Below are 13,507 nucleotides of genomic sequence, written 5' to 3'. Positions count from 1 at the left end.
AGATATTCACTCCACTTTGCGAATCGCTTTAAGCATTGCATTAGACTCGGCTTTAAGCATTAATAAAACCATAGTCAAAGACCGTTTTAACCTCCAGCTAATCGGTCCACTATTTAAGGTAATAAAATAACTACTAGTAGACTTAGAAGTAAGCCGGTACCTAGCAAAATCGCTATCAGAAAATGCAGCTAATACTACGGTAGCTTTAGCGGCTCGGTAACGGTAACAAATGGCTATATTTACCGTACTAGCTAAATAGTGAAAAGCGCCTTTAGCAGCATTAAGCTGTATAGTAGAAGCCTATTGCATATATCGTGATAGGTATTACATTAGAAAGGCAAGGTCAGGTCTTAACATCATTATCAACCATATCGATATCCCTACCAGCTGCTGGAATAAGTGTTAATTACTAGCATCCAGCGGCATATCGTTAGCCTTAGTAAGTATATCGGGCTATAATAGGATTAGATGCGGTTGTATATCCTTAGGGTTAAATTTCTTAAAGACTTCCGCAATAAATTGCGATTAGTGCAGCTATAATAGGCTCTTTTCTCTATCCCTAATAATCTATATACCTAAAAAGAAGGAGGTAGGTCCTCGGTCTTCTATAGTATAAACCTTATGGAACTTAGTCTTAAGCTAGTCAATATAGCTAAGATCCAGACCAATAATCAAGCAGTTATCTATATAGGTCATAATAAAGGTATGCATTCCTTTATTATAGAAGACGGCGGCATTAGAAAGTAATAGCTTAAAACCCTCTTGCACTAGAAGGTCTTTTAACTATAACTACTACTCGTAAGGGCCTTATTTTAACCTATATAAGGCTTTCTTTAATAAAATGACTTATAATATAGAGGGGTCATATCTAATCTTAGTAAGTAAGGCTAGAAGTCGCTAATACTACTAGTTAGACTATAAGGCTGGATTAAATAAGAGTAGGCTTTCTGCAAATTCTAGAAAACTAGCTAGAATCTCTATATAAATCGTCTCTAGTAATTCACTATTTAGAAAGGCATTAATAAAGTCGATTTGCTCTATTCCCTAGTTATTTATAGCAGTAAGAGTAAAGATAATCCTCTATATTAGTGGGATCAAGGTAGAGGTATAAATCTCCGTAAAGTTTTGCCTAAATACCTGCATAAAGCCTTTAACAACTAATCGTGCTTTATATTTAACCGGGTTATTATTTGCATCTATCTTTATACAAAAAATAGGCCGGTTGCGTAATATCTTCCTATTAGTAGGAATACTAGCCTTTGGTATAAATTAGAAGATATTTAAGTCAATTAATTGCTCAAATTCCGAAAATAAGGCTTTAACCCAACTATTTTTTTGTGGGTTATATAAGACTTTCTTCTAGCTATTAGGCACACCTTCTAAGGCCCGTTTTGCAGCCTTAATCTTTGCTATATAGTAAATATCGTATATTTACTAGTAAAAAGCATAGGAAGGGGGGAAATCCTATATAGAAGCCTCTAGGGGGCTGCCTAAGTATCCGAAAATCTAGTCGTTTTTCGGCTAAATGGGTAGGAACCCGAAAATACTATTGTTTTCTAGCTGGGTAGGTAGGAAAATACCCTATTAGTTAGCTTGTGGGCCAGAAAGTGACCTATAGTATCTGTAATTTAGGATACTTTATACGTCTCATATCCGTAGCTACATTCTTCCTCGGGTACTAATTTTACCCCTAGTAGCCTTAATTTAGTATGGCTAAATAGGCAGCTTTTCTAATACTCAAAACATTTTCTCCTATAGTCTTTCATTTGATGCGATATCTAGACTCTTGAATTTCAGATATTTTAGTATAGGCAGCGTTTTACTATAGCGAAATGCTATATTTACTAGGAAGCCGGGCGAAAAGACAGAATCTATTATATCGGAAAGTCGCAGAAAATCAATATATGTGGGGCTTTGAGATTCGGACCATTAAAAATTTGTTATATAGGGCGAGTCAGAATTTTCATATGTGTAGGGTATGCCTACTTTTATGCTAGATTCGGAAAATCTCTAAGATTGAGATTCCTAGTAATAAGAGCTTTCTATATTTCTTAGTATTTACAGCCTTTTTATATAGGAAAAAACTGTATTTTCTTTAGCTGGTAAAAAAGGACCGTCTTGCCTAAGCTAAAAAGCTAAGTTAGGCTAAAGCGATTTAGAATCGAAAGACGGCGAATTGCTAGGAAATATTGCAGAGTGCTATGGCAGGCCAATTGGTAGGCCTACTGGTTGTAGCAGGCCTATTGGTGGTGGTGGGCCTACTAGTTGTAGTAGGCCTATAGCCTATTATAGATCCGTATGCTGTATTAGGCCTATTGGTTGTAGTGGGCCCGTAGGCTGTGTTGGATCCGTAGCTTATAGTAGGCCTATACGCTCGGCTACGCCTGAAATAGGTATATTTAGGCGAGGCGACTTCTAAATAGGCTCTTCTAAAGCAATTTAGTCGTTATTTACATTAGTATTTACCCCCTCTAAATTAAAAGACGGTTGGAAATCAAAAGTGCCCTCTAGGCTACTTAAAATAGGGCCTATACCTTTATTTTGGTAGGTAAAGGTAATAAAAGAGGTCTTAGTGACGACCCGGCGATATGGGATATAGATAAGGTAGGTGCTGTTACCTAGCGTAGCTAGTAACCTACCTGACTCGGTCCGGGGGGCCAGCTTATAGCTAATAACCCGTTTTTCTAGAGGGATTAGCACATCTATAGCCGCACCAATAGCCCTAAAGCTAGTAAAGTCAGGTAGGTAGTAGTATATAATTTTCGGAAAGTCTTTCTTTAATTCCTCAAAAGGTAATAAAGAACGGTTTAAGACTACTATTAGATTTACTAAGGTAGTAATACTAAAAATTAATGCAGACCAAAGGTAAGAAGGTAACCGAGATTGAAGTATAGTAGCTTTAAGTCGGTCAATAATAACCTATATAGAGCGTTCTGCTAACCCATTTTATTTATGAATATAAAGGGAAGAGGTTAAAAAATCTATGCCCTTAAGAGCTAGCCAGGCTGTAATAATGTTGTTCATTTCCTTGCCACCATCATAGTGGAATTTAACAGCTGATTTGCTATAGCGATTCCTAAGACCTTAGAAGAACCCCTATAATACTGGGAATGCTATAGATTCTTCCTTATTGGGTAGTAAATGCACCTAATAGAAGCAAGATTTCCGGTCTACTAAAATAAGGCAAATAGGGCGTTTATTATATAGTAGAGGGTTAATTTGGAAGATATCGCCCTTTATGATATCTAAATAATATATAGGGTCTGGTAAAGCCCCTAATATGAAACGCCGTACTGACTTCGCCTTTTTATAGGCAATATAGTTGAAATCAGAATCCTTTACCTTACTGAAATTAGGTAACCCTATGGTTAATACATAGGTTTTCTTTAAAAGTTAGATTCCGATGTGCCTAAGCCGGATGTGTTAAAGTCCGGCTAGTAATAGCAGCTTTTGATATTCTGTATCAGCGGCTGGTATTATGACTGGGGCTAGATTGAGGGTGATCGGGGCCCTCTATGGTGGTTGGGCTGTATTAGGAATAGCAGCCTCTATTGGTACCACCGAAAAACCAGGACTAGTTGGTGGGTTAGCTTGCGAATTAGCTAGTAGATATAGAAGGTCCGAGTTAGCTAATAGGGTAGGTAAATCCTCTAATAGGGGATATTCCTTATATTCTTCTGGGTTAGCTAAAGCGGGTATTTCGACTGAGATACTATATAAAGCCGGATGATTTTAGCTAGTATGGTGTAAAAACGGCGAATCTACCCCTTTCTATTATAAAAAGAAGCCATATTTTTTAAAATTAAGAAGCCCAATGCACTTATTATTGCTGTTAACTAGGCTTTGGCCCTAAATACTGCCACGATTTAGATAGTATTTAACGCCGCTAAAGATATTAATATTAAAAGCTGGTATGAAGAGGGCGTTGGTTAGATCTAAGGTGCCCCACTGAGGTGGGTTAGTGCCCTATAGCACGGTAAAACGCGCTATGCCCCACCCACTAGGCTTGATTGGGCCACTACCTGTGCTAATGATTGGTCTGTTTCCGGTATAGTATTAGAAGTATGTAAAGTGCTTTTTATCGTTAATGATATGCACCGTAGAACCAGTATCATAGAGCAAAGAATCTGTTGGCGTTTTCCCACCGGATTATGCACTATAGCTGGTAGCTAGAAATTGCATACATTCGCGGTCCTAGAAGGAAGAATAGGCTATCTCACTGGGTGTAAGACTTAGAGTGTTATAATTTCCTAATATAAAGGAATCAATAGTCTTTTCCTTTTCATTGGTCTTTTATGGGGTATCTGCTTTATTAGCTGAATCTTTCTTTTCTTTTTTCTTTTTATTTTTATTTTCCGGCTTGCCTTATGTGGCTGAAGAAGACCCTTATTGGGTAGAAGACCTCTGTTTGTTTTTGTTGGCGTTAGTAGTGGTGTTTTTACTACCCTTGCTAGCGTTATTACTAGCTGGCTTGCTACTATTGTTATTAGTAGCGGCACCCTTAACCTTTGCGAGGTGGGTGATAGCCCTTACTACTAATGATTCTTTAATGCGTTATTCTTCCAGTAAATCAACTATATAAAATTGCAGGTTAATATTTGATGTATTTCCCTAAGTATAAGCGATTTTCATCATTGTGCGGTGCCGTTCTGCCCACTAAAAAAAGACCCCTTCTACAGCATGTAAATACTGGCTGATTTGGTCGAAAGGTTGTATGTGGGAGCCTAAAATTTGCAGCCTAGATAGGTAGCTATTAAAGGAGGCGTTGAAAGATTCTAAGGTACCCTTATAGCAGATTTCTAGAAGGTTAGCTGCCAAATGCGTTAAAATCCTAAGTTAGCGTAAAAAAGTCTTAAGCTGGAAGCCTTGAGACACCGGGCTCATAACCTGTTGCAAAATGGTGATTCAGAACACTGTTTGAAATGTACTGGATACCGATAGTGGCGTATAAGGCGTTGCAGAATAAAACAAAGAGCTAGTTAAAGATTTAAAGCGCACGAGATGTGGACCAGAGTAAAGATGTCAGGGAAATCTGATTCTAATTATTAGTAACTATTCTAGCTAGAAAGAGGGAATTTTGGGTATATTTCTACTATCTTGAAAAAGTAGTTGAAAATAATGAAAAACCGTAAAAATAACGAAAAACCCGACGAAAAGTCGGTCTGCCTAACTGTGCCCAATCTGTGCCCAATATCCTACCTAGTGCCTACCCAACCAAGCCTAGTGGCTTGTAGCGGTGTGCCGGATGCCCTATAACAGCCTGCCGTACAGGCCGGAAGCCCTATACCGGTGTGCCGTAAAAGCTCAATATAGCGGGTGACTGTATGTAGAAGGCCGAAAGTGCTGGTATTAGCAAGATTTACCCATTTGGTAATCCCATAGAAATGCGCCGCCTGTTGTGGGCCCTGTGGCCCACTATGACCGGCCGCTGTGGCCGGCTGTGGGGCGCTGTGCCGGTGCCGTGACCGGCGCTGTGGCCCACTGTAACCGGCGTTGTGGGGCGCTATGGCCCACCATAGCGCCTGGTATAGCCACCGCGATATCTCAACGTAGAGACGTCGTACAGTAGCTAGACTAGTACCAAAATACAGCTAAAAAGGCGCTGATTTCAATACCCCCTCTGATTAGCAATATGGCTAATCCTAGCGTTAGAATAATAGAAAGAAGTCCCGTAAAAATCAAGAAAAAAAATGTTGAGCTATAGGGATTGCAACCCTAATAGCTGCCGAAATATAGGGAATTTCGGGCTTGGAAGTGGTTTAGTCAGTCCATCCGCAGGCATATTTGTTGTGGGTAAATATAATATTTTTACTAGGCTACTGTAGGCCTTTTTATGTATATACCGGAATTTAAGCAAGGTGTGCTTAGTGCGGGCATACTGATTTAGGTCATTTGCGTTAGAAATAGACCTTTAGTTATCGCAGTATAGTGGTATCGGGCGTTAAATCTCGACCTGGATTTCTTTAAATAAATTAGATATCCACTCTACTTTGCAAATCGCCTTAAGTATTATATCAGACTCGGCTTTAAGCGTTAATAAAACTATAGTTAAAGACCGTTTTGACCTCTAGCTAATCGGTCTGCTATTTAAGGTAGTAAGATAACTACTAGTGGACTTAGAAGTAAGTCGGCACCTAGCAAAGTCGCTATCAGAAAATGCAGCTAATACTATAGTAGCTTTAGCGGCTCGGTAACAAATGGCTGTATTTACCGTATCAGCTAAGTAGCGAAAAGTGCCCTTAGCAGCATTAAGCTATATAGTAGAAGCTTGTTGCATATATCGTGATAGGTATTGCGTTGAAAAGGCAAGGTTAGGTCTTAATATCATTATTAACCATATCGATATCCCTACTAGCTGCTGGAATAAGTATTAATTACTAGCATCCAGCGGTATATTATCAGCCTTAGACTTAGCAAGTATACCAAGCTATAGTGGGATTAGATATAGTCGTGCGTCCTTAAGGTTAAATTTCTTAAGGACTTCCGTAATAAATTGCGATTGGTATAGTTATAATAGGCCCTTTTCTCTATCCCTAATAATCTATATTCTAAGAAAGAAAGAGGTAGGTCTTCGGTCTTCTATAGCATAAACCTTATGGAATTTAGCCTTAAGCTAGTCAATATAGCTAAGGTCCGGACCGACAATCAAACAGTCATCCACATAGGTTATAATAAAGATATGCGTTCCTTTATTATAAAAAACAGCAGTATCAGAAAGTAACGGCTTAAAACCCTTTTACACTAGAAAGTCTTTTAATTATAAATGCTACTCGCGAGGGCCTTATTTTAACCCATATAAGGCTTTCTTTAATAGAATGACCTATAATGCAGAGGGGATATATCTAACCTTAGTAAGTAAGGCTAGAAGTCGTTGACACTACTGGTTAGACTATAAGGCTAGATTAGGTAAGAGTAGGCTTTCTGCAAATTCTAGAAAACCAGCTGGAATCTCTATATAAATCGTCTCTAGTAGTTTACTATTTAGAAAGGCACTAATAAAGTCGATCTACTCTATTTCCTAGTTATTTATATTAGCAAAAGTAAGGATAATCCTCTATATTAGTAGGATCGAAGTCGAGGCATAGGTCTCCGTAAAGTCTTGCCTAGATACCTGCATAAAGCCTTTAATAACTAATCGTGCCTTATATTTAACCGGGTTATTATTCGCATCTTTCTTAATACAAAAAACAGGCCGGTTATATAATATTTTCCTATTAGTAGGAATACTAGACTTAGGAATAAATTGGAAGATATTTAAATCGATTAATTACTCGAATTCCGAAAATAAGGCCTTAACCTAGCTATCCTTATATAGGTTGTATAAGACTTCCTTCCAGCTATTAGGCATACCTTTTAGGGCCCGTTTTATAGCCTTTACCTTACAGCAGATATTATGCATTTATTGGTAAAAGGCATAGGAAGGGGGGAAATCCTATATAGAAGCCTCTAGGGGGCTGCCTAGGTATCTGAAAATCTGGTCGTTTTTCGGCTAGGTGGGTAGGAACCCGAAAATACTGTTGTTTTCCGGCTGGGTGGGTAGGAAAATACCCTATTAGTCAGCTTATGGGCCAGAAAGTGACCTATAGTATCCGTAATTTAGGATACCTTATATATCTCATATCCGTGGCTGCATTCTTCCTCAGGTACTAATTTTACCTTTAGTAGCCCTAATTTAGTATAGCTGAATAGACAGCTTTTCTGATATTCGAAATATTTTCTCCTATAGTCTCTTATTTAATGCGATATCTAGACTCTCGAATTTCAGATATTCTAGTGTAGGCAGCATTTTACTATAGCGAAATACTGCGTTTACTAGGAAGCCGGGCGAAAAGGCAGAATCTATTGTATCGGAAAATCGCAGAAAATCAATATATATAGGGCTTTAAGATTCGGACTATTAAAAATTTGCTATATAGGGCGAGTCAGAATTTTCATATATGCGGGGTATGCCCACTTTTGTGACGGATTCGGAAAATCTCTATGGTTAAGATTCCTAGTGACGAGCGCTTTCTGTATTTCCTAGCATTTGCAGCCTTTTTGTATGGGAAAAAGGCGCATTTTCCTTAGCCGGTGAAAAAGGACCGTCTTGCCTAAGCTAAAAAGCTGAGTTAGGCTGAAGCGATTTAGAATCGAAAGACGGCGAATTACTAGGAAATATTGCAGAGTGCTATAGTAGGCCAATTTGTAGTAGGCCCACTAGTTGTAGCAGGCCTATTGGTTGTGGTAGGCCCACTGGTTATAGTGGATCCGTGTGCTGTATTAGGCCTATTAGTTATAGTAGGCCTGTGGGCTGTATTAGATCCGTAGCCTATAGTAGGCCTATGCCTTCGACTAGGCCTATATCGTCGGTCTTAGACGAAATAGGCATATTTAGGCAAGGTAACTTCTAAATAGGCTCTTCTAAAGTAATTTAGTTATTATTTACCCCCTCTAAATTAGAAGGCGGTTAGAAATCAAAAGTGCCCTCTAGGCCACTTAAAATAGGGCCTATTCCTTCATTTTAGTAGGTAAAGATAATAAAAGAGGTTTTAGTGACGACCTGGCGATATAGGATATAGACGAGGTAGGTGCTATTACCTAGCGTAGCTAGTAACCTACCTGACTCGGTCTAGAGGGCCAGCTTATAGCTGATGACCCGTTTTTCTAGAGGGATTAGCACCTCTATAGCCACACTAATAGCCCTAAAGCTAGTAAGGTCGGGTAGGTAGTAGTACGTAATTTCCGGAAAATCCTTCTTTAATTCCTCAAAAAATAACAAAGAATAGTTTAAGACTACTATTAGATTTACTAAGGTAGTAATACTAAGGATTACTGCAGACCAAAGGTAAGAAGGTAGCCGAGACTAAAGTATAATAGCTCTAAGTCGGTTAATAATAACCCGTATAAAGCATTCTACTAACCCATTTTGCTTATAAATATAAGGGGAAGAGGTTAGAAAATCTATGCCCTTGAGAGCTAGCTAGGCTGTAATAACATCATTGATTTCCTTACTACTATTATAGTGGAATTTAATAGCTGATTTGCCGTAGCGATTCCTAAGACCTTAGAAGAACCCCTATAATACTAGAAATACCGTGGGTCCTTCCTTATTAGATAGTAAATACGCCCAATAGAAGCAAGATTTCCAGTCTACTAAGATAAGGCAAATAAGGCATTTATTATATAGTAGAAGGTTAATTTAGAAGATATCGCCCTCTATAATATCCAAACAATGCATAAGGTCTGGTATAGGCCCGGATGTAAAACGCCGTACTAACTTCGCCCTTTTATAGGCGATACAATTAAAATCAGAATCCTTCACCTTACTGAGATCAGGTAACCCTATGGTTAATACATAGATTTTCTTTCAAAGTTGGATTCCGATGTGCCTAAGCCGGATATACTAAAGTCCGGCTAGTAATAGCAGCTTTTAATATACTATATCAGCTGCTAGGGCTGGGTCGAGGGTGACCGGGGCCCTCTATAGTGGTTAGGCTATATTAGGAATAGTAGCCTCTATTGGTACCACCGAAAAACCAGGACTAACTAGTGGGTCAGCTAATAAGATTTCTTGCGAATTAGCTAGTAGAAGGTCCGAGTCAGCTAGTAGGGTAGGTAAATCCTTTGGCAGGGGATATTCCTTATATTCTTTTGGGTTAGCTAGGGCGGGGATTTTTACCGAGATACTATATAAAGCCGGATGATTTTAGCTAGTATAGTATAAAAACAGCGAATCTACCCTTTTCTATTATAAAAAAAAGCCATACTTCTTAAAATTAAGAAGCCTAATGCACTTATTATTGCTATTAACTAGGCTTTAGCCCTGAATACTGCTACAATTCAGATAGTATTTAATGCCGCTAAAGATATTAATATCAAAAGCTGGTATAAAGAGGGCGTTAGTTAGCTCTAAGGTGCCCTACCGAGGTGGGTTAGTGCCCTATAGCACGGTAAAACGCGCTATGCCCCACCTACTGGGCTTAATTAGGCCACCACCTGTGCTGATGACTGGTCTATTTCCGGTATAGTATTAGAAGTAGGTAAAATGCTTTTTATTGTTGATAATATGCACCGTAGAACCAGTATCGTAAAGTAAAGAATCTATTGGCGTTTTCCCACCGGATTGTGCACTATAGCTGGTAGCTAGAAATTGCATATATTCGCGGTCCTAGAAGGAAGAATAGGCTGTCTTACTGGGTATAAGACTTAGAGTGTTATAATTCCCTAATATAAAGGAATCTACAGTCTTTGCCTTTTCGTCGGTCTTTAGGGTATCTGCTGTATTAACTAAATCTTTCTTTTCTTTCTTCTTCTTATTTTTATTTTTATTTTTATTTTCCGGCGTGCCTTATATAGCGGAAGAAGACCTTTATTAGGTAGAAGAAGACCCCTATTTATTCTTATTGGCGTTAGTAGTGGTGTTTTTACTACCCTTGCTAGCGTTATTACTAGCTGGCTTGCTACTATTGTTATTAGTAGCGGCACCCTTAACCTTTGCGAGGTAGGTAGTAGCCCTTACTACTAATGACCCTTTAATGCGTTATTCTTCCAGTAAATCAACCAAATAAAATTGCAGGTTAATATTCGATATATTTCCCTAAGTATAGGCGATTCTCATCATTATGCGGTGCCGTTCTGCCCACTAAAAAAAGACCCCTTCTACAGTATGTAAATACTAGCTGATTTAGTCGAAAGGTTGTATATGGGAGCCTAAAATTTGCAGCCTAGATAGATAGCTATTAAAGGAGGCGTTAAAAGATTCCAAGGTACCTTTATAGCCTATAAAATTTAGTTGATAGAAGGCAGGGTATAGATAGGTCTGCTATACGTCTAATGAGTGAGAATACTATTTGGTGAGTAACGTAAAGGCTAACTTTAGGTCAGTGCGCCATTTAATAGCGGCAGCTGGTCCTTCTATGCAACTATTCTTAATAAGTAGTAGTAAAAATGCTTACTTTAAATTGTTAAAATTGCTAGCAATAGAAGGTTCTTCGATAAATTTAGCGATATTAAGTGTCTTAAGTTAAATTATAAGGGCCTATTTCTATTAGTCGAAGTTAGATACCCCCCTTAGCTTTTAGGATTCCTGGAATCTATTAGCTGTTTTAGCTAATTCCTTAATAGCTATAGCGCTAACTTGGCTACTAATGCTAGATAGGACTGGCAGGGGTTATTAGGCTTTAGGTAGTAGCGTATTTCCTTTACCCATAGGGGTTTAGAAGGTATCTATATCCATTATATCTTATGATAGTAGGCTAGCAATAGGCTTGGCTAGTCTGTCTACTAAAGTGCCCATTTTATTAGCCAAAAAATCGATTTTAAAATTCATTCGATTAAATTTATAGTTAAATTCTTTTCTTATTTCCTATTATTCATCCCTAAGCTGGGCAATTTTTTAGTTATTATCAGATTCTTCTACCTCTACTATATAGCTTAGGTTATCGGTAGGAACATTCTAACTAGCCATTATAGGAAGAGAAAAGGTGCCGGAAAATCTTAAAAATGCGAAGAAAATCAAGACCAAAAATCTAGATAAAACTAGAAGAAAGCTGCATTAAGGAATAACCTTAGAAAATCCTATTGCAAGGATGTATTGCAGCTTGGTGTGGTAGCTAGGTTCCTAAATCTGGGATGATCAGTCCCTTACTGCAGATTAGTAATATCGTTAGTTAGATTTCTGGAAGGTTAGCTGCCAAATGCATTAAAATCCTAAATTAGCGTAAAAAAGTCTTAAGCTAGAAGCCTTAAGACACTAGGCTCATAACCTGTTGCAAAATGGTGACTTAGAACACTATTGGAAAGTATACTAAGTACCGACAGTGGCGTATAAGGCGTTGTAGAATAAAACAAAGAGCTGGTTAAAGATTTAAAGCGCACAAAAGGTTGACCAGAGCAAAGATATCAGGGAAATCTGATTCTAATTATTGGTGACTATTCTAGCTAGAAAAAGGGAATTTTAGGCATATTTCTACCATCTTGAAAAAGTAATTGAAAATAATAAAAAACCGTAAAAATAGCGAAAAACCTAACGAAAAGTCGGTCTGCCTAACCGTGCCCAGTCTATGCCAAATATCCTACCCAGTGCCTACCCAACCAAGCCCAATGGCTTATAGCGGTATGCCGGATGCCCTATAACAGCCTGCCGTACGGGCCGGAAGCCCTATACTAGTGTGCCGTAAAAGCTCGATATAGCGGGTGACTGTATATAGAAGGCCGAAAGTGCTAGTATTAGCAAGATTTACCCATTTGGTAATCCCGTAGAAATGCGCCGCCTGTTGTGGGCCCTGTGGCCCACTGTGACCGGCCGCTGTGGCCGGATGTGGGTCGCTGTGCCGGTGCCGTGACCGGCGCTGTGGCCCACTGTAATCGGCGTTGTGGGGCGCTGTGGCCCACCATAGCGCCTGGTATAGCCACCGCGATATCTCAACGTAGAGACGTCGTACGGTAGCGAGACCAGTACCAAAATACAGCTAAAAAGGCGCTGATTTCAACAAATGGACTATATAAAAAAAGCTTTATTGCCCCTAAGAGGAATAATAATAGTAGTAATATCGCTATATTTTTCTAAACTAACTTATTTAAGCCTACTACTATTAATATAATAAAAGCCCCGATCCCCTAGCCTTAATACTAATAATAGAGGTACTATACTAGAATATATAAAAAAAAATCACTACTAACGTACCTCACCTTTAACTATAAATTAAAACCAGATATTATCGCCCTTTAGGAATTCGCAGCCCTAAATAAACTCCCCCTATACCCCAGCCTCAGCAAATACTAAATAGCCGCCTACGGTAGATATATAGCAATCTATATCTATAAAAGATACGCTTTTAGCTCCTAAGCAATAAACTTAGGCATAGCGGGCGCGAACAAAGTAATAGATATCGACGGAGGGAATAGGGGCGGCATTACATACTGTTAAAATCCTATAGTAGCCTACTAGGCTGCTGGCCTAATGCCCTACTGGCTTACTGACCTTCTAGTCCTTATACCGCCTCTTGGACTTATGGTAGTATTACCTTAGGCCTTTGCCTTTTACCTTAAGGATTTTCAGTGGATTATTTACTGTATATCAAGTAAGGTAGGTCTTGCTAAAAAGGTGTGGCATTGCTAAATTAGCGTGGTGGGCCTACTAGTGTGGTGGCGGCCTACTAGTGTGGTGGCTAGTCCACTAGTGTGGTGGGTAGTCACTAGCGTGGTGGCTAGTTACTAGTGTGGTGACTAGTTACTAGTGCGGTGGTTAGGGTGGTTGGAAAGGCTGGATATAGTGGGGCTGCTGACGTATTATATACGTGGCAAAGCGAGCATTATGGGGAGCTTTCTTACTGGCTACCTTAGATGCCTGGGCCCACCCCTCCTTCGTGTATATATAGGATAGCTTTTCCCCTTCTTTCTAGATAGTAGAAGGGTAGCACAATCGAACCTGTTAATGCACTACATGCCTCTTAACTTCCACCTTCCCTGCGTTTTTAGTTATCTTATATTTGCCTTGCCTTTACACTTGCCCTGCTTTATAGCACTT

The sequence above is a fragment of the Ustilaginoidea virens genome, chromosome 3 (assembly GCF_000687475.1).
Source record: "Ustilaginoidea virens chromosome 3, complete sequence".
Classification (NCBI taxonomy): domain Eukaryota; kingdom Fungi; phylum Ascomycota; class Sordariomycetes; order Hypocreales; family Clavicipitaceae; genus Ustilaginoidea; species Ustilaginoidea virens.
This window is presented reverse-complemented; position numbering follows the sequence as displayed.